This window comes from Ranitomeya variabilis, chromosome 5 (genome assembly GCF_051348905.1).
Source record: "Ranitomeya variabilis isolate aRanVar5 chromosome 5, aRanVar5.hap1, whole genome shotgun sequence".
In the NCBI taxonomy this organism is placed as follows: Eukaryota; Metazoa; Chordata; class Amphibia; order Anura; family Dendrobatidae; genus Ranitomeya; species Ranitomeya variabilis.
In genome coordinates, this window is record NC_135236.1 from 390,722,061 (window position 1) to 390,743,231 (window position 21,171).

Genomic DNA, 21,171 nt, shown 5'->3' on the forward strand with positions numbered 1-21,171 from the left:
CCGACACACGTTTCAGAAGATTTCCTTCGTCATTTTAAGTTAGTTAGCGCCTAGCCAGGCAAGTCTTTCTTGTTTTTGGTTTCTTTACTGTTTGTTAAGTTTTTGGATGAAAATAACGTTCCATGCTTTCTTTATATGGAATGTGTCTGCATATGCCACTACCATAATGCCATACAACACCCTAGTACATTACATTGGTTATTTTATTAGTATGTTGCACTGTAAGACTACTTTTTTTCTGTATATGTATAAAATAATGGTGGATTTTATTTTTTAACTGTAATGCAAGCTGTGCTGTGGTGCCACTAACAACAAGTCTCTACATATATTAGAGCGATCAAAAATAAAGAATTAGTTTGTAGTATGTTGGATGACCTTCCGGGGTTTCAGCATTTCTAGTGATCCGAAACTGAAGGTCATGTATCCACTAAATGCAAAGTTGCCCAAATTCAATAGCAGAAAAACTGGATCTAATGAAACACAAGATGAATAGTCACAAGGATAATGGACATAATTCAAGTAGAGATCCTCCTTCAATCTGACTTCTGACGGTACATGGAGAACCAACAAATAATGTAGAACTCTTTGGTGCTATTAGCATGCAAACTTGTAATATATGAAATTTGAATTGCTTCACTGCTCTAGAAAATTAGAAAAATTGAGAATACTTAGCACATAAATTGGCCAATTCATGTGTACCCGGCAGCCACAATAAAGCGATTCTCATTGCTGGGAACCAGCCTTTGTGAATCCTCTCTTGGGCTAAAGCCTACATTTATATGGGAAGCTAAAATAATGCTGTACTTATAAATGCCTGAGGCTGAGAGGTGGAGTGCTCAGTCAGAGATCCTATGTATACAAATATAAAAAAAACTGACCAGCACATCCAAACTGAAATCTGATGTAGGGAAGTTCTGTGGTGTCTCTAAGTCTTTCCTTGCAGAGCTTCGGCAGGTAGCGCTGGGGTCAGCAGATTTTATTTTCTTGTTGCATGATTTTACCACAATTTACAACTTGTTCTACAAAAACTAGCCATCATATTAATGTATCAGTAGAAAATTTTTTAAAAAGCTATGGTTCTTAGAAGAGAGAGTGGAAAATATGCACTCATAGTAATGGAAAATTGCCTTGTTAAGAAGGGGTTAAACAGCCATTCATTTTAAGGAATCCTAGCACTTCTCTTATCCTATAAAGCTATTGTTCAACATACTTTGTCTACCCCATTAAAACAGCAGACTGCAATACTTCAAATGCATTGCAAGACTATTAGGTAATTTTTCTTTGTTTAATTTCAGCAGAGTTCAGTGACAAACATTTATCTTCGCTTTCTGCACATGTTTCTGCTCTATTATTTTCTCTGAGTATCTAATCCTTCATATATCCTGTTACTAACTGGGTTAGTAGTACAGAGCAAAATATGCTTTGTATTTACACTAAAACAATCTATTAAATCACTTCATAAGAAACACCTTTCTCATTTTATTGAAAGTAAAAAAAAGAATGAGTAAAACTTAACAGAACAAATGGAATGGACAATTAGCCACTTAGTCAATCTACATTTACGTGGTTTTATGTAAATTTGAGGACACCGTGTAAAGCTAAATAATATTTATAGCACCTCTTCAATGCTTAGGAAAGACTATCTAGGAATGTGATAATTGACTTTTTGCTCTCTATTTCACAGAATGAAACTTATATAATTTAGTCAGAAATATGAAATCTATCTTAAAATGTTTAGCAGAAAGAAAAATTCCCTGGGTATAAAAGATATATTTTATAGGGCAGACACCAGACAAAGCATAATTAAGAAAGGTTCTAGTAACTTCCTTGAATAATATTTTAAAAACTGTCAGGCTAATTTGTCATGCTCTGTTTCTGAAGTTTTTACATTTTAAGATACTTTAGTCTATCGTAAAAAAATTGCTTGAAGCAACTGAAACTCATAATTAAGGGATATTGTGAGACCAAAGCAGTCTAAATGGTTTTTAAGAATATGAATTGTCCTAAAATAAGTCATTTTTAATTTAACATTTTATACAATGAAAACCATACAGCTATTATTTCATAAACCAGAGGGAATTACAAATTACTTTGTCCTTGAACATTCATTGATGACATATACATATCATAACTGATCATAGAGAGTAGTCATAAAATAATGCACATGCAGAAAAAATGTTCACAAATGAACGTGACAAACCACATGCATAATATAAATGCATGCACTTGTTTGATCATTTATAAAATTTATGGACTGTATTTAAAGATATTATTATTTAAAAAAAATAATGGCATATTGCATGGATGTATCATTATTTGCAAATTGCTTTGGTCCGACTATGAGGACCCACCACAATAACCCTTGGAATGATAGGGCAACAGTGTTGATTGAAGAGTTATTCCCAGAATTTTCAGTTATTCCCTATTCATAGACTAGGACATGACATATTAATTGCTGGGGTCCAAACGTTGAATGGAGTGGAGGTGAACATGCTTGTCTTCTACTCCATTCAGACTTTATGGAGCTGCTGTAAATAGCTGAAGGCTATACTTGGCATTCTTAGTCTCATGGACAATGTATGATTTGGGGGTCTAGCATGTGCAGCTTCCCTCAGTTTAAGATGGCAAGATGTAAAACCCCATCCTTATGATTCTGGACACCTGTCCTAAGGGTCATAGAGCGTCAAAATGACTGGACAAAGTTATCTTCTTTTAATAGAGTATAAGTTGAAATTCTAGGAATAACCCTGTAATTATTTTGACTTCTATACTGATTCCTTCTTCATAATGGTCCTGGCCACTTCATGTGCAGAGAAATAGAAATCATCCTATGTGGATGAACAGTGCTGTGGGCCATTTATATGGATACAACTAAATAAAATGGGAATGGTTGGTGATATCAACTTCCTGTTTGTGGCACATTAGTATATGGGAGGGGGAAAACTTTGTAAGATGGGTGGTGACAGTGGCAGCCATTTTGAAGTTCACCATTTTGGATCCAACTTTATATTTTTCAATGGGAAGAGGGTCATGTGACACATCAAACTTATTGACAATTTCACAAGAAATACAATGGTGTGCTTGGTTTTAACGTAACTTTATTCTTTCATGAGTTATTTACAAGTTTATGACCACTTATAGAATTTGTTCAAAGTACTATCTATTGTGTTGGATTGTCAATGCAACCCTCTTCTGCCACTCTTGACACACTGAAAGCAACACCGCAGAAGAAATGCTAGCACAGGCTTCCAGTATCCGTTGTTTCAGATGCTGCATATCTCGTATCTTCACAGCATAGACAATTGCCTTCAAATGACCCCAAAGATAAAAGTCTAAGGGGGTCAGATCGGGAGACCTTGGTGGCCATTCAACTGGCCCACGATGACCAATCCACTTTCCAGGAAACTGTTCATGTAGGAATGCTCGGACCTGACACCCAAGATGGTGCACCACCACAAGGTTGAACCCTTTGCACCCATCTACATCTGGTAAGATGAGCCCCTGAGGTTTCTTGTGATATTTGCAGAAGTTTAGGTAAGGTAAAAGGTTTAATCAAGTCCCAGAAAAAATGGCTTGTATTAAACAAAGATCCCAGGCTAGCTAGAGTTGGGCAGGATGAATCAGAATATGGGGCTTCCTCAGAGTGCTCAGCATTCATTCTGTAGGAAGCAAATCTGATTCCAGGGAAAATAAGATGTGATTATAGGGGCATTGGCAGAAGTAGCAGAAATGTACTTATTCCTCTCTTATCAGGACATTTTTTTCTCTGTTGAAAATGGATGAATTTCAAATGAGAGGTCTGATAAGAAAAGCAAACGAGCAATATGAGAGAAAGTGAAGTCAGAGAATAATTCTAGTCAATAACCTATATGCTGTTTGTATTTTTTATTAGGATATTGCGAACTAGATTCCAAGTCTCTATATTTGGCTAAATAAGTGTAAGCTTGCAGAACCTATGAAAGGGGATCTAGCATGGTGGAAATAGGACTAATACTTTTAAATGCATGAAGCGTTTTTTTACCTTCATATGTTTGAACCAGGCAGAGCTTCTATTTCTGGGTGAAGTTCAGGAAAGTTTTATATCCTTTCTAATAGCAGTTATCTTGAGAAGGGATGAGTTTAACTATAATAGGGGATACTTTTTGTCTTTGAGCATGCAGTAAACAACTTTATCTCCATCTTAGAACCCATATTGTGGTTAGTCAGGAAACTAGTTCTACAAAGTTTAAATCTGATATTCCGAGGTTGGGATTTTGAATCATTCAGATGTTCAGTGTGATGGGTTTACAAGAGAAATACCAGACATGGACCTCTAGGAAAAAGCATGCCATTCCTATTTTGTCCTGTTGTTATTCCGAGATATTTAATAACTTTAGACATTGTTGGTGCCTACTACATTGTGGGCTTATGAAGTGGCTTTAAAAAAATACAAAACCAATTGGGTGATGCTTGAGACACACTTAGTATGCAAATGGAATCAACCCTGTCAGCATCATTAGGGGTAAACAGATTGTTTGTTTTAACCCCTTCATGATATCCGCCGTACATCTTCAGTGCCGCCGAAGGTGCATTCCCACAAACTGGCAAACATGTACGGCAGGATGATCACATTTGCTCACAATTTGCTCTTACCCATAGTACCCCAGAAGAGACACTACAAGGACAGCCCCAATGAGCATATCGCATTGGATTCTTCAGGGATCAAACTATGATATGTGCAGATATGCAATATAACTTATGGTTACTACATGGTAATATACAGGCCCCTCTGCTCTGGGCATAACGTGGCTATTTTTGTCCTGCACCACTGCACATATATTGATACTCTATATTTATAAAAAGCACTAGCACTTTTAAAAATAATCATTATATACATCCCATGATTGCTCCTCCCTCCCTCTTTTTAACTTTTGATTGAGAGACTCACTTTCTTCTACCCATTCTTCTCTATATTATGACGTTGTTCTGATACATGTTTCTCCATATGAGTTTGGGTTGTGTATCGTCCTCTGGGCCCCTCCCATCAGTTCCTAGGTCACTTTGCACCTGGCCTCCACATTTTCTCTTCTGTAACATCTTTTCCCTTCTCATTTAAGCATGCCATCATACATCCATTACTTATAAAACCATCCCTCAACCAAAACAGTGCTGCTAACTGTAGACCTGTTTCTAATCTTTCCTTCATCTCTAAACTCCTTGAACGCTATCTCGCAGATAACTCTCTTCCTGACCCTGTTCAATCCGGTTTCCGCTCTTTATACTAAAACTGCCTTCACTAAAGTCTCTAATGATCTGCTAACAGATAAATCTAATGGTCACTACTCTATGCTAATTCTCCTGGATCTTTCTGCAGCATTCGACACTGTGGTTCATCAGCTCCTCCTCTCTATGCTCCTCTCCATTGGCCTCAAGGACACTGTTCTCTCCTGGTTCTCCTCCTAACTACTGTATCTGACCCCTCATTTACTGTCTCTTTTGCTGTCTCCTTCTCTTCTCATCTTCCCCTTACTGCTGGGGTTCCTCAAGGATCAGTCCTTGGATCACTACTCTTCTCCTTGTATACTGCCCCTATTGGACAAACAATCAGTAGATTTGGTTTCCAGTACCATCTCTATGCTGATGACACCCAATTATACACCTCTACTACTGACATCACGCCTGCATTATTACAAACCACCAGTTATTGTCTCACCACGGTCTCCAAAATCATGTCCTCCCTCTATCTGAAACTGAACCTGTCAAAAGCTGAACTCCTTGTGTTTCCTCCATCTACTAACCTACCTTTGCCCGACATTTCCATTTCCATGTGTTGTGCCACCATTACTCCAAAGCAACATGCCCGCTGTCTTGGGGTCATATTTGATTCAGAGCTTTCATTCACTCCCCACATCCGATCACTAGCTCGCTCTTGTTATCTGCACCTTAAAAACATTTCATGAATTCGACCTTTTCTTATTTTCAACTCTGCAAAAACTCCTACTGTTGCTCTTATTCATTCTCGTCTGTACTATTGTAACTCTCTACTAATCGGTCTTCCTCTTACCAAACTCAACCCCTCCAATCTGTCTTGAATGCTGCAGCCTGGATCATATTCCTCACCAACCATTACACCGATGCCTCTACCTTGTGCCAGTCAATGCACTGGTTACCCATTCACTCCAGAATTCAATATAAACTTATCACTCTCATCCACAAAGCACTCCACGGTTCAGCACCACCCTACATCTCCTCCCTCGTCTCAGTCTACCACCCTCGCCATGCCCACCATTCTGGTAATGACCTGAGGGTAACATCCTCAATAATCAGAAACTCCCACTTCATCTCCAAGGCTTTACATGCGGTGCGCCAATTCTTTGGCATGCACTACCCAGGATAATTTGATTAATCCCCAATACCAACAGTTTTAAGCGTGCCCTAAAAGCGCATTTCTTTAGACTGGCCTACCTCCTCAACACTTTATTTAACTATCCCTGTGTTGCCCATTCAAAACTTTCACCATAACCAGGTTACTCGTATCATGTTGTCACACACTTTATGCATGTAATAGCCCTCTGTGTCTGTACTTTTACATATTCTGGTTGAAAACCGGTTCATGCAGTATCACATGAACACCTGATTTCTTATAATATGGCTGATCAGAACATTGAAAGCAATTGTTACCATCCACCTTTCTTGTCTCCCCTATTTCCTCATAGATTGTAAGCTTGCAAGCAGTGCCCTCATTCCTCTTGGTATCTGTGGATTTATGTAATTATTGGTATGCTGTAATGTCTTTTAATGTCTGTATAAGTCCCCTCTTATATGTAAAGTGCTGAGTAGGGTTGAGCAAAACGGGTCGTTCATTTTCAAAAGTCGCCGACTTTTGGCAAAGTCGGCGTCTCATGAAACCGAGCCGATCCCAGCGTTGCATCGGCCATGCGGTACGCGACTTTCGCGCTAAAGTCGCGTTTCAATGACGCAAAAAGCGCCATTTCTCAGCCAATGAAGGTGAACGCAGAGTGTGGGCAGCGTGATGACATAGATCTCAGTCCCCACCATCTTAGAGAAGGGCATTGCAGTGATTGGCTTGCTTTCTGCGGCGTCACAGGGGCTATAAAGGGGCGTTCCCGCCGACCGCCATCTTACTGCTGCTGATCTGAGCGTAGGGAGAGGTTGCTGCCGCTTCTTCAGAAGCAGGGATAGTGATAGGCAGGGTACATAAAGCTGCAAACCACTTGTGCTGTAGCGATTTCCACTGTCCAACACCACCTTTTGTTTGCAGGGACAGTGGAAGCTACATTTTTTTTCCTCAGCGCTGTCGCTCATTGGGCTGCACTAGAAGGCTCCCTGACCCTGATAGCTGCGTTGCTGTGCCTGTGTGTGTACGACGTTGTGCAAACCAACTGCTTTTTTCAAAGCACAAATCCTGTATTTCCTTCCTTTCTGCACAGCTTTTTTGTTTGTCCACACTTTTTATTTAATTTGTGCATCAGTCCACTCCTTATTGCTGCCTGCCATACCTGGCTGAGATTACTGCAGGGAGATAGTAATTGTAGGACAGTCCCTGTTTTTTTTTTTTTTTTTTTTTTGTGGGAGATTAAGATTGGCATTTCTGCTAGAGTGCCATCCCTGTGTGTGCCATCTCTCACTCAGTGGGCCATAGAAAGCCTTTGTTTTTTTTATTATTTGGTTTCTAAAGTCTCCCTGAAAAAAAAAAAAAATGCAAACAGTGGGAGATTAATATTGCCCTTTCTGCTTGTGTGCCACTCCTGACTCCTGTGTGTGCCATCTATCACTCAGTGGGCCATAGAAAGCCTTTTTTTTTTATTTGGTTTCTAAAGTCTCCCTGAAAAAAAAAAAAATCAAACAGTAGGAGATTAATATTGCCCTTTCTGCTTGTGTGCCACTCCTGACTCCTGTGTGTGCCATCTCTCACTCAGTGGGCCATAGAAAGCCTTTGTTTTTTTATTATTTGGTTTCTAAAGTCTCCCTGAAAAAAAAAAAAAATCAAACAGTAGGAGATTAATATTGCCCTTTCTGCTTGTGTGCCACTCCTGACTCCTGGGTGTGCCATCTCTCACTCAGTGGGCCATAGAAAGCCTTTTTTTTATTATTTGGTTTCTAAAGTCTCCCTGAAAAAAAAAAAAATTCAAACAGTAGGAGATTAATATTGCCCTTTCTGCTTGTGTGCCACTCCTGACTCCTGGGTGTGCCATCTCTCACTCAGTGGGCCATAGAAAGCCTTTGTTTTTTTTATTATTTGGTTTCTAAAGTCTCCCTGAAAAAAAAAAAAATTCAAACAGTGGGAGATTAATATTGCCCTTTCTGCTTGTGTGCCACTCCTGACTCCTGTGTGTGCCATCTCTCACTCAGTGGGCCATAGAAAGCCTTTTTTTTTATTATTTGGTTTCTAAAGTCTCCCTGAAAAAAAAAAAATTCAAACAGTGGGAGATTAATATTGCCCTTTCTGCTTGTGTGCCACTCCTGACTCCTGTGTGTGCCATCTCTCACTCAGTGGGCCATAGAAAGCCTATTAATTTTTTTGCTTGATTTGGGTTCTAAAATCTACCTGAAAAAAAATCACTACATCAATCAGTGGGAGAAAAATATTGGCCTCAGGGCTTGTGTGCCACTCCTGACTCCTGTGTGTGCCATCTCTCACTCAGTGGGCCATAGAAAGCCTTTTTTTTATTATTATTATTTGGTTTCTAAAGTCTCCCTGAAAAAAAAAAATCAAACAGTAGGAGATTAATATTGCCCTTTCTGCTTGTGTGCCACTCCTGACTCCTGGGTGTGCCATCTCTCACTCAGTGGGCCATAGAAAGCCTTTTTTTTTATTATTTGGTTTCTAAAGTCTCCCTGAAAAAAAAATAAAATCAAACAGTAGGAGATTAATATTGCCCTTTCTGCTTGTGTGCCACTCCTGACTCCTGTGTGTGCCATCTCTCACTCAGTGGGCCATAGAAAGCCTATTAATTTTTTTGCTTGATTTGGGTTCTAAAATCTACCTGAAAAAAAATCACTACATCAATCAGTGGGAGAAAAATATTGGCCTCAGGGCTTGTGTGCCACTCCTGACTCCTGTGTGTGCCATCTCTCACTCAGTGGGCCATAGAAAGCCTATTAATTTTTTTGCTTGATTTGGGTTCTAAAATCTACCTGAAAAAAAATCACTACATCAATCAGTGGGAGAAAAATATTGGCCTCAGGGCTTGTGTGCCACTCCTGACTCCTGTGTGTGCCATCTCTCACTCAGTGGGCCATAGAAAGCCTTTTTTTTATTATTATTATTTGGTTTCTAAAGTCTCCCTGAAAAAAAAAAATTCAAACAGTAGGAGATTAATATTGCCCTTTCTGCTTGTGTGCCACTCCTGACTCCTGTGTGTGCCATCTCTCACTCAGTGGGCCATAGAAAGCCTTTTTTTATTATTATTATTTGGTTTCTAAAGTCTCCCTGAAAAAAAAAAAAATTCAAACAGTAGGAGATTAATATTGCCCTTTGTGCTTGTGTGCCACTCCTGACTCCTGTGTGTGCCATCACTCACTCAGTGGGCCATAGAAAGCCTTTTTTTTTTTTATTATTATTATTTGGTTTCTAAAGTCTCCCTGAAAAAAAAAAAAATCAAACAGTAGGAGATTAATATTGCCCTTTCTGCTTGTGTGCCACTCCTGACTCCTGTGTGTGCCATCTCTCACTCAGTGGGCCATAGAAAGCCTTTTTTTTATTATTATTTGGTTTCTAAAGGCTCCCTGAAAAAAAAAAATTCAAACAGTAGGAGATTAATATTGCCCTTTCTGCTTGTGTGCCACTCCTGACTCCTGTGTGTGCCATCTCTCACTCAGTGGGCCATAGAAAGCCTATTTATTTTTTATTATTTTGTTTCTAAAGTCTCCCTGAAAAATAAAAAAAAAATAAAACAGTGGGAGATTAATATTGAAATTTGTGCTTGAGTGACAGTCCTGCGTGTGTGGCATCTCTGTGATTTGGTGCCACAGAAAACAGAGTGTGTAACATTGTGCCTGATTTTCCTTGTGGTCTCACCAACCTGTTAAGGGATATTGAAATCATACTGAAGTTATAGCTCACCATGTAAGTTGTTTGACAGCAACAAATAAAGTTACTTTGGTTAAGTTTTTAAAACAATGAGGAAGTCTGGTGCAAGAGGTCGTCGTGGCTGTGGGCGTTCATTGTCAGCTGGTAATGATGGTAGTGGTAGTGGAGCATCAGGTGGTCGTGGGGATAAAAATATTCCACCTAAGTCTGGAGCTGTGGAGCCAGTTTCGTCGTCTGGCTACACAAGGCCTCGAACGCTCTCTTTTCTGGGAGTAGGAAAACCGCTTTTAAAGGCGGAGCAGCAACAGCAAGTTTTGGCTTACATTGCAGACTCAGCCTCTAGCTCTTTTGCCTCCTCTTCTGAAACTGGTAAATGTAAAAGCAGCGCGTCGCTTGTGGATGTTCACGGTCAGGGACAAGTTGCTTCCTTGTCCTCTTCAGCAAAAACTACAACAAGAGAGAAGGATTCAGCAGGCGACACAACGGGTGACTCCATGGAGCTCTTTACACATACCGTCCCTGGCTTAGAAAGTGAAACACTTAACAGGCCATGCCCATTACAAGTAGATTCTGACATGGAATGCACTGATGCACAGCCACAGCCAGAGTACTATGCTGCTCCTTTGACTCAGACCACCACATTGCCCTCTCAGGGTACTGATCCACAATCAGACCCTGATGAGACTATGTTGCCCCGCCACGAACGCTATACCACCAACCGACACAGTGACACAGACGAAGTTGCACACGAGCTCGAAGAGGAGGTAATAGATGACCCAGTTGTTGACCCCGATTGGCAGCCATTGGGGGAACAGGGTGCAGGCGGCAGTAGTTCAGAAGTGGAGGTGGAGGAGGGGCCGCAGCAGGCATCAACATCGCAACAGGTTCCATCTGCCGGGCCCATATCTGGCCCAAAATGCGTGTCAAAGCCAAAACCTGTTGGAGGACAGCGTGGCCATCCGGTTAAAGCTCAGTCTGCAATCCCTGAAAAGGGATCCGATGCTAGGAAGAGTGCAGTCTGGCATTTTTTTAAACAACATCCAATAGATCAGCGCAAAGTCATCTGTTAAAAATGTTCAACTAGCTTAAGCAGAAGTCAGAATCTGAAAAGTCTAAATACTAGTTGCATGCATAGACACTTAAACACCATGCATTTTCAAGCCTGAACTAACTACCAAACGTCCCTTAAGGTTGTAGCACCCTCGGCCAATGAAGCTAGTCAGCAACGCAACATCCCTTCCGGCACTGTAAGGCCACCATTTTCCGCACCACCGGCAGTATCTGTGCAGGTTTCTTTGCCAGCCAAAAGCAGTCAGGGTCAGGGAATCACCAGTTTTGTAGGAGGAAATATTGCATCTAGGGCACCGGCGGAAACAATACCATCTCCAACCGTCTCTCAGTCTGCCATGTCCACCGGCACACCCGAAAGTTCCACGATCTCCAGCTCTCCAGTCCAGCTCACACTACATGAGACTCTGGTTAGAAAAAGGAAGTACTTATCCTCGCATCCGCGTACACAGGGTTTTAACGCCCACATAGCTAGACTAATCTCGTTAGAGATGATGCCCTACCGGTTAGTTGAAAGCGAAGCTTTCAAAGCCCTGATGGAGTACGCTGAACCACGATACGAGCTACCCAGTCGACACTTTTTTTCCAGAAAAGCCATCCCAGCCCTGCACCAGCATGTTAAACAGCGCATCGTCCATGCACTCAGGCAATCTGTGAGTACAAAGGTGCACCTGACTACAGATGCATGGACCAGTAGGCATGGCAAGGGACGTTATGTGTTCATCACGGCACACTGGGTGAATGTGGTGGATGCAGGGTCCACAGGGGACATCAATTTCGGGACAGTTGTGCCTAGCCCACGGTCTAGGAAACAGTTGGCTGTAGGCGTTCGCACCCCCTCCTCCTCCTCCTCCTCCTCGTCCTCCTGCAGAAGCTACAGCTCTTCCACAGACCGCAGTCGGCCAACCACTCCATCGGCAGATGACACTGTTGCACACCAGTTGTCCCATTATGGGCCAGCTACTGGCAAGCGTCAGCAGGCTGTATTGGCTATGAAGTGTTTGGGCGACAACAGACACACCGCGGAAGTTCTGTCCGAGTTCTTGCAACAAGAAACGCAGTCGTGGCTGGGCACAGTAGATCTTGAGGCAGGCAAGGTAGTGAGTGATAACGGAAGGAATTTCATGGCTGCCATCTCCCTTTCCCAACTGAAACACATTCCTTGCCTGGCTCACACCTTAAACCTGGTGGTGCAGTGCTTATTGAAAACTTATCCTGGGTTCTCCGACCTGCTCCTCAAAGTGCGTGGACTTTGCTCACATATCCGACGTTCGCCTGTACACTCCAGCCGTATGCAGACCTATCAGCGGTCTTTGAACCTTCCCCAGCATCGCCTAATCATAGACGTTGCAACAAGGTGGAACTCAACACTGCACATGCTTCAGAGACTGTGCCAACAGAGGCGGGCTGTTATGTTTTTGTGGGAGGATACACATACACGGGCAGGCAGTAGGATGGCAGACATGGAGTTGTCAGGTGTGCAGTGGTCGAAGATACAAGACATGTGTCAAGTCCTTCAGTGTTTTGAGGAATGCACACGGCTGGTTAGTGCAGACAACGCCATAATAAGCATGAGCATCCCCCTAATGTGTCTGCTGATGCAAAGTTTGACGCACATAAAGGATCAGGCGTCTGCACCAGAGGAAGAGGAAAGCCTGGATGACAGTCACCCATTGTCTGGTCAGGGCAGTGTACAGGACGAGGTAGCGGGCGAAGAGGAGGTGGAGGACGAGGAGGATGATGGGGATGAGTATATTTTTAATGCGGAAGCTTTCCCGGGGGCACTGCAAATTGGTTGCGTGGCAAGGCCGGGTTCTGGTTTTTTGAGGGACACAAGTGACGTAGATTTGCCTGAAACTGCCCCTCAACCAATCACAACCGGAGATTTGACAACTGGAACTTTGGCCCACATGGCGGATTATGCCTTACGTATCCTAAAAAGGGACACACGCATTACGAAAATGATGAACGATGACGATTACTGGTTGGCCTGCCTCCTTGATCCACGCTATAAAGGCAAATTGCAAAATATTATGCCACATGAGAACTTGGAACTAATATTAGCAACCAAACAATCAACTCTTGTTGACCGTTTGCTTCAGGCATTCCCAGCACACAGCGCACGTGATCGTTCTCACACGAGCTCCAGGGGGCAGCAGACTAGGAGTGTTAGGGGTGCACACATCAGAAGTGGCGTTGGACAGAGGGGTTTTCTGACCAGGTTGTGGAGTGATTTTGCTATGACCGCAGACAGGACAGGTACTGCTGCATCAATTGAAAGTGACAGGAGACAACATTTGTCCAGTATGGTTACTATTTTTCATCCCTTATCGATGTTCTCCCTCAACCGTCATTCCCATTTGATTACTGGGCATCAAAATTAGACACCTGGCCAGAATTGGCAGAATATGCATTGCAGGAGCTTGCTTGCCCGGCAGCAAGTGTCCTGTCAGAAAGAGTATTCAGTGCTGCAGGTTCAATATTAACCGAAAAAAGGACTCGTCTGGCTACCCAAAATTTTGATGATCTAACATTCATTAAAATGAACCACAACTGGATTTCGAAATCTTTTGCCCGACCTTGCCCGGCCGACACCTAGCTTTCCTATGAAAAGCTCTTGCCTGTGGACTACTGTGAATTACTTTTCTAATGTCTAATTTGCTGCAGCTGATTGTCCAGCATACGACATGTTTACACCTCCCTAAATGGCCAAACTCACCACACGGGGCCGTGTTATCGCGACTTGGCGCAAGCACCCGTGAGACTGCTGTTTGTCTGAAGAGGTGGGTGTGCTCGCTTTTGGTCGACGACATTGCTACTGGGTCCCTCATAGTACAATAAAGTGTCTCTGGCGGTGGTGGTGCGCACCCAACGTCAGACACACTGTTGTAACATGAGGGGCCCTGAGCCTGTACCGCCGGCCACAAGACAGTTCACCCACCCCCAGGTCAAACAATGCTGTAACACTTCCACAGTTATCTCTCACACTTCCACCAATGTTTTGTCTATGCGCTGACATCCTTCCATACCTGCCACTGACAATACCATTGTGTTGACATGTATGATGGTACTTAACATAGTCAGGGGCAGTGTCCTCTATTTACCACAGTAAATACTTCACGCTAAATTAGTAGGTCTGAAACAACGCAGAGGATCCCACCCCTGAACCTAATGATTGCACCCTTTAGTGTTTTTGTTTTGTTTTAATGCAAGACATTCACATTTATTTGTTGTTTTTTGACTACTAACTGGCAGACACTCATATTAAAATCGGCCTCCGTTGACCAGACCACTGCTGCCCGTGTACCCCTGGAACCAATTATAAAGTGCCTACAGCCAGCCCATTTTATTATGTTAGGCCTTCGAAGCCTGTCTGCGGTCCCTCCTTCCACTAGGCCTCCACTCACCTGACCACTGCTGCCCGTGTACCCCTGGAACCTATGTTACAGTGCCTACAGCCAGCCCATTTTATTATGTTAGGCCTTCGAAGCCTGTCTGCGGTCCCTCCTTCCACTAGGCCTCCACTCACCTGACCACTGCTGCCCGTGTACCCATGGAACCAATTATAAAGTGCCTACAGCCAGCCCATTTTATTGTGTTAGGCCTTCGAAGCCTGTCTGCGGTCCCTCCTTCCACTAGGCCTCCACTCACCTGACCACTGCTGCCTGTGTACCCCTGGAACCTATGTTACAGTGCCTACAGCCAGCCCATTTTATTATGTTAGGCCTTCGAAGCCTGTCTGCGGTCCCTCCTTCCACTAGGCCTCCACTCACCTGACCACTGCTGCCCGTGTACCCCTGGAATCTATGTTACAGTGCCTACAGCCAGCCCATTTTATTATGTTAGGCCTTCGAAGCCTGTCTGCGGTCCCTCCTTCTACTAGGCCTCCACTCACCTGACCACTGCTGCCCGTGTACCCATGGAACCAATTATAAAGTGCCTACAGCCAGCCCATTTTATTGTGTTAGGCCTTCGAAGCCTGTCTGCGGTCCCTCCTTCCACTAGGCCTCCACTCACCTGACCACTGCTGCCCGTGTACCCCTGGAACCTATTTTACAGTGAATAGAGCCTATTTTTTTATTTTATTTAATATTAATAAAGCCATGATGGACTACGCTGTACCACGCTATGAGCTACCCAGTTGACAATTCTTTTGCGAGAAAAGCCATCCCACCCCTCCACCAGCATGTTAAAGACCACATTGTCCTTTCATTCTGTCAATCTGTGAGTCCAAAGGTACACCTGACAACAGACACATGGAGCGGTAGGCATGGCCACGGAAGGTTACATGTCCTTTGTGGCGCAATGGGTTAATGTATTGGATGCATGGTCCACACAGGGGACAGCCTGGTAAGTCTGTCTGCAGTCCCTAATTCAAGTTGTCCTCAACTGAATAAAGCTGAGCTTCTACCTTCTGGCTTTGATTAACTGCTGTTTTTTAAAAAATTGGTGGGTCCGGCCTACTAACGGTGTGTGCCCCTCCCTGGTGTTGTCCTCAACTGAATAAAGCTGAGCTTCTACCTTCTGGCTCTGATTAACTGCTGTTTTTAAAAAAATTGGTGGTTCCGGCCTACTAAAGGTTTCTGCCTGCCCCTGCCTGGTGTTGTCCTCAACTGAATAAAGCTGAGCTTCTACCTTCTGGCTTTGATTAACTGCTGTTTTTTAAAAAAATTCTTGGTTCCGGCCTACTAACGGTGTGTGCCCCTCCCTGGTGTTGTCCTCAACTGAATAAAGCTGAGCTTCTACCTTCTGGCTCTGATTAACTGCTGTTTTTAAAAAAAATTGGTGGTTCCGGCCTACTAACGGTGTCTGCCTGCCCCTGCCTGGTGTTGTCCTCAACTGAATAAAGCTGAGCTTCTACCTTCTGGCTTTGATTAACTGCTGTTTTTTAAAAAAAATTCTTGGTTCCGGCCTACTAACGGTGTCTGCCCCTGCCTGGTGTTGTCCTCAACTGAATAAAGCTGAGCTTCTACCTTCTGGCTTTGATTAACTGCTGTTTTTTTAAAAATTGGTGGTTCCGGCCTACTAACGGTGTGTGCCCCTCCCTGGTGTTGTCCTCAACTGAATAAAGCTGAGCTTCTACCTTCTGGCTCTGATTAACTGCTGTTTTTAAAAAAAATGGTGGTTCCGGCCTACTAACGGTGTCTGCCCCTGCCTGGTGTTGTCCTCAACTGAATAAAGCTGAGCTTCTACCTTCTGGCTCTGATTAACTGCTGTTTTTAAAAAAATTGGTGGTTCCGGCCTACTAACGGTGTCTGCCTGCCCCTGCCTGGTGTTGTCCTCAACTGAATAAAGCTGAGCTTCTACCTTCTGGCTTTGATTAACTGCTGTTTTTTAAAAAAATTCTTGGTTCCGGCCTACTAACGGTGTCTGCCCTTGCCTGGTGTTGTCCTCAACTGAATAAAGCTGAGCTTCTATCTTCTGGCTCTGATTAACTGCTGTTTTTAAAAAAATTGGTGGTTCCGGCCTACTAACGGTGTGTGCCCCTCCCTGGTGTTGTCCTCAACTGAATAAAGCTGAGCTTCTACCTTCTGGCTCTGATTAACTGCTGTTTTTTAAAAAATTGGTGGTTCCGGCCTACTAACGGTGTCTGCCTGCCCCTGCCTGGTGTTGTCCTCAACTGAATAAAGCTGAGCTTCTACCTTCTGGCTTTGATTAACTGCTGTTTTTTAAAAAATTGGTGGTTCCGGCCTACTAACGGTGTGTGCCCCTCCCTGGTGTTGTCCTCAACTGAATAAAGCTGAGCTTCTACCTTCTGGCTCTGATTAACTGCTGTTTTTAAAAAAATTGGTGGTTCCGGCCTACTAACGGTGTCTGCCTGCCCCTGCCTGGTGTTGTCCTCAACTGAATAAAGCTGAGCTTCTACCTTCTGGCTTTGATTAACTGCTGTTTTTTAAAAAAAATTCTTGGTTCCGGCCTACTAACGGTGTCTGCCCCTGCCTGGTGTTGTCCTCAACTGAATAAAGCTGAGCTTCTACCTTCTGGCTCTGATTAACTGCTATTTTTAAAAAAATTGGTGGTTCCGGCCTACTAACGGTGTCTGCCTGCCCCTGCCTGGTGTTGTCCTCAACTGAATAAAGCTGAGCTTCTACCTTCTGGCTTTGATTAACTGCTGTTTTTTAAAAAAATTCTTGGTTCCGGCCTACTAACGGTGTCTGCCCCTGCCTGGTGTTGTCCTCAACTGAATAAAGCTGAGCTTCTACCTTCTGGCTCTGATTAACTGCTGTTTTTAAAAAAATTGGTGGTTCCGGCCTACTAATGGTGTCTGCCTGCCCCTGCCTGGTGTTGTCCTCAACTGAATAAAGCTGAGCTTCTACCTTCTGGCTTTGATTAACTGCTGTTTTTTAAAAAATTGGTGGTTCCGGCCTGCTAACGGTGTGTGCCCCTCCCTGGTGTTGTCCTCAACTGAATAAAGCTGAGCTTCTACCTTCTGGCTCTGATTAACTGCTGTTTTTAAAAAAATTGGTGGTTCCGGCCTACTAACGGTGTCTGCCTGCCCCTGCCTGGTGTTGTCCTCAACTGAATAAAGCTGAGCTTCTACCTTCTGGCTCTGATTAAGCTTTTTTTTTTTTTTTTCTTTTTTTTTTTTTTTAATTGCTGGATGGGGCCTAATACCTCTGTTTGCTGCTCCCTGGTGTTTGTCCTCAACTTAATAAAGCTGAGCTTCTACCTTCTGGCTCTGATTAACTGCTGTTTTTAAAAAAAATTGGTGGTTCCGGCCTACTAACGGTGTCTGCCCCTGCATGGTGTTGTCCTCAACTGAATAAAGCTGAGCTTCTACCTTCTGGCTCTGATTAACTGCTGTTTTTAAAAAAAATTGGTGGTTCCGGCCTACTAACGGTGTCTGCCCCTGCCTGCTGTTGTCCTCAACTGAATAAAGCTGAGCTTCAACCTTCTGGCTTTGGGCCTATAGTATCAGATATTAAACTGCATTTGGCCTACTAGTGTGGTTGGGCCCTTAAAACAGTGTCTGCTGCTCCTGGGTTTGCTACTCCACTGAACAAAGCAATGCCGCCTGTTTAGTCCTGTCCTGTTACCAATTTTGAACTGCATTTAGCCTACTTTATTCTTTGGCCCTATATCTGTTTCCTCCTCATCCTGCCCATTGCCCAGCCACTGCTAGATGAGTCTGCTGGTACATTGACCTAGACCACTACATTCCCCTTGCACTCTACACAGCCAGAATCTGACCCTGCTGAAAGTAAGGTTCCCCTTCCCGCATGTTATACCACCTTACACAGGGACAAAGAGGAAGGTGCAGATGAAAGTGCAGGTTCCTTCATCAGGTGGGGGGCATACTCGTGGGGGGGCATACTCGTTGGTGACGTCACTGGCACAGGGCCCCTCAGAGTACGCAAAAGTGTCGCTGCCGGTGGTTGGCGCCCCCGCCGTGCAAACACACCGCTGTACTTTGAGGGGCCCTGTGCCAGTGCCAATGCCAACGAGTGGGCCCCCTGCTTGCTTAGGATCACAGCACTTGCAAACTTGACATACTTACCTCTCACTGCTCCACCGCCGTGACGTAGTCCACGTTTCCTTTGCCCGTTTCCTTGAACCAGCCCTACCCCCCACAACTTTTGCCAAATGACCCCAATTTCCAATGCCCAACTATTATTATAAAGTTAATTAAGATTGACAAGCTTCAGAAACAAGAATGGATGTTTTTGGCATTAAAATGGGCACTGTAGGTGTTTTCCTGGCCTCCACTCACTGCCGACTATGCTTCCCCATTGACTTGCATTGGGTTTCGTGTTTCGGTCGATCCCCGACTTTTAGCGAAAATCGGCCGACTGCACTCGACTCGACTCTGGGCAAAATCGGGTTTACCAGAACCCGACTCGATCTTAAAAAAATGAAAGTCGCTCAACCCTAGTGCTGAGGAATATATGTCGGTGCTATAGAAATAAAATTATTATTATTACTATTACTATTATTTATTTGCCTTTATATTTAATAAAGATATATATGTTTGTATTAAATTGATTGGACTCCTACTCCATGTTTTCTGTATTCAAGTTAGTAGAGGAGTGTCAGTTTGGGATTGTCCTAGGTCCTAAGTAATCTAGGCATAAGACCTTTTCTGACATGCTGTTATGTCATTATGTATTCTGTTGTGATGAAATTGTGTCATACATTAGTTTTGTTGAAGAATATCATTCAAGATGTACCATTAGTGTGTTCTTGGGTCTTTTTCATTTTATTTTTGGAGTGGTTAGTTCAGTAAAGTAAATAGGACCCTCGGGACGTAAATGATAAAGAAGTCTTGGTCAAGTTCACGTATACATTAGACCAAGCATGTTAACCCTTTCACGACATGTGCCGTTTGAGTACAGCGCATGTCGTGTCTCCCCTTTGATGTGGGCTCTGGCGCTGTGCCCACATCTTTGCCGGGATATGTCAGCTGTTTTGAACAGCTGACATGTGTCGGGAACAGGCACGGGTGGATTGCACGTGGCTATTAACCCGATAACTGCCGCTGTCAAACGCTGACAACGGCATTTAAAATGCATTTCCAGCAATCATGCCGGAAATCCGCCCATCGATGATCCCTGTCATGTGATCAGGGGTCACCAATGGGTTGGCATGACAATTAGTGATGAGCGAGTATACTCGTTACTCAGATTTCCCCGAGCATGCTCGGGTGGTCTCCGATTATTTGGATGTGCTCTGATATTTAGTTTTCCTTGTCGCAGCTGCATGATTTTCGACTGCTAGATAGGTTGAACACATGTGGGAATTCCCTAACAAACAGTCAACCCCCACATGTATTCAAGCTGTCTAGAAGTCGCAACTTATGCAGCTGCGATGACGAAAACTAAATATCTAAGCACATCCAAATAATCGGAGACCACCCGAGCATGCACGGGGAAACCCGAGTAACGAGTTTACTCGCTCATCACTAATCACAACCAAAGGTCTCCTAGAGGCCTCTACGTTTGTCACTGCCGAATTGCCATGAGCGCTGCCCGGTGGTCGAGGCTCACAGCAAGTGAGGTATTCTACTACATACAGGGGATCTGATCATCGCCTGTACATAGGTAAATAGGTTATGGCAGCTTCTAGTCTCCCATCTAGACTATTGAAGCATGCCAAAAAAATATATATATATAAAAAAAATAAAAAAATATAAAAGTTCAAGTCACTCATCTTTCGTCCCTTTCAAAATAAAACAATAAAAAAAAATCAAATATACACATATTTGGTATTGCTGCATTCAGACTCACCCGATCTATCAATAAAAAAGAATTAACCTGATCACTAAACGGCGTAATGAGAGAAAAATTCAAAACTCCAGGATTCTGATTTTTTGGTCACCGCAACATTGCATTAAAATGCAGTAACGTAAAGATCATAAAAGATCATATCTACACTAAAATGGTATAATTAAAAACATCAGCTTGGCATGCAAAAAATAAGCTATCACCCAACCCGAGATCCCGAAAATTGGAGACGCTATGGGTATCGGAAAATAGTGCAATTTTTTTTTTTTTTAACAAACTTTGGATTTTTTTTCACCACTTAAATAAGAGAACCTAGTGATGTTTGGTGTCTATGAACTCATATTGACCTGGAAAATCATAATGGTAGGTCAGATTTAGCATTTGGTGAACATGGTAAAAAAATGTTTAAAAAACCTTGCGGAATTGCAATTTTTTTTGCAATTTCACTGCATTTGGAATTTTTTTCCCCAATTTTGAGTACACGATATGGTAAAACCAATGTTATTGTTCAAAAGTACAACTTGTACAACACAAAAAGCAAGCCCTCATATGGCCATATTGACAGAAAAATAAAAAAGTAATGGCTCTGAGAAGAAGGGATGTGTAAAACAGAAATGCAAAAACAAAAAAGGGGCTTCGTCTCAAAGGGGTTAAACTTAGCCCAGGGGCCCTGTCGGGCCTGCAGAGTAATTATATTTGGCCCATGAAAGAATATCCAATGTCAACAAGAGCTGGCCCACTGACAGACAGCGCATGTTAATACTAAAAATCTATACTCCAAGTCCTCTTACTCTATCACAATCTGCCATTGACAGTATCGTTGGTCCTCCATCATACCCACATCAATGA